Raw genomic sequence first — 986 nt, forward strand, 5'->3', positions numbered from 1 at the left:
AAGGCCCTGCCCCGGGCCCCGCCGCCGCCGCCGCCACCGGGCCCGGCTCCGCGCAGGCACCGCCGCGGCCACCCCGGGGGGGGGGAGGGGGCCTCGAGCACCAACGGAGCGAGCAGGCGGCGCCGCGGACAGCCCCGGGCTTCTCTGAGAGGGAGGGGCAGCGATTATCGCGCAGGCAGCGCGGCGGGCAGCCCTCGCTCCTTAAAGGCGCGGGGCGGGGGGGGCCTCGAGGCGGTTACCGCGCAGGCAGCGCGCCGGGCAGCTAAGGGCGGGGGCCTGAGGCGGCGCTGTTGCCATGGGGACGGGGAAGGGGCAAGATGGAGGCCGGGGGGGGGGGGGGGCGCTAGGCTGAGGGGGGGGATGGTGGGGCCGGGCCTTGTTGCCCCGAGACCCCCCCCCCGCGCGAAGCCTCGCTGGGGAACCGTGGGGGCTCGCTGAGGGGCGAGGGGCAGAGTTCCAGGCAGGGGAGGCGGCCCCCGGGTGCGGGAGGCCGCGAGCGGCGCAGCCGTAGGGGCCCGGCCGCAGGGACGCGCGGCTGGGCCCCGGGTGGGCGGTTAGGTCAGTGAGGTGCTCCGAGGGCCGTGCCGAGCCTGAAAGGCTGCGCGTGGGGCTGGGGAGCAGCTGGTGGAAGCCCGGCTGGGAGAAACGGGCTTCACTTCGGTACCCCCTTCCTTAACGTTCTCGTTCCGGTTTCAATGTGTGGAAACAGCAAACCGAGCCAGACGTGCCCCTGGGTTTTCTGCGGCGTGGCGCAACCGAAGACCCCGTTAAACGTAAAGTCATCTGCAAAGGGATTTGGGCAGCCTCTTCTCAGTGGTTTGTGGGGACAGGACGAGGGGCAATGGCCACAAAATGGAGCCCGGGAAGTTCCGCACCAACATGCGAAAGAACTTCTTCGCGGTGAGGGTGACGGAGCACTGGGACAGGCTGCCCAGGGAGGTTGTGGGGTCTCCTTCTCTGGAGATATTCAAGGCCTGTCTGGATGC

This window comes from Anser cygnoides, chromosome 4, assembly GCF_040182565.1.
Source record: "Anser cygnoides isolate HZ-2024a breed goose chromosome 4, Taihu_goose_T2T_genome, whole genome shotgun sequence".
NCBI lineage: Eukaryota > Metazoa > Chordata > Aves > Anseriformes > Anatidae > Anser > Anser cygnoides.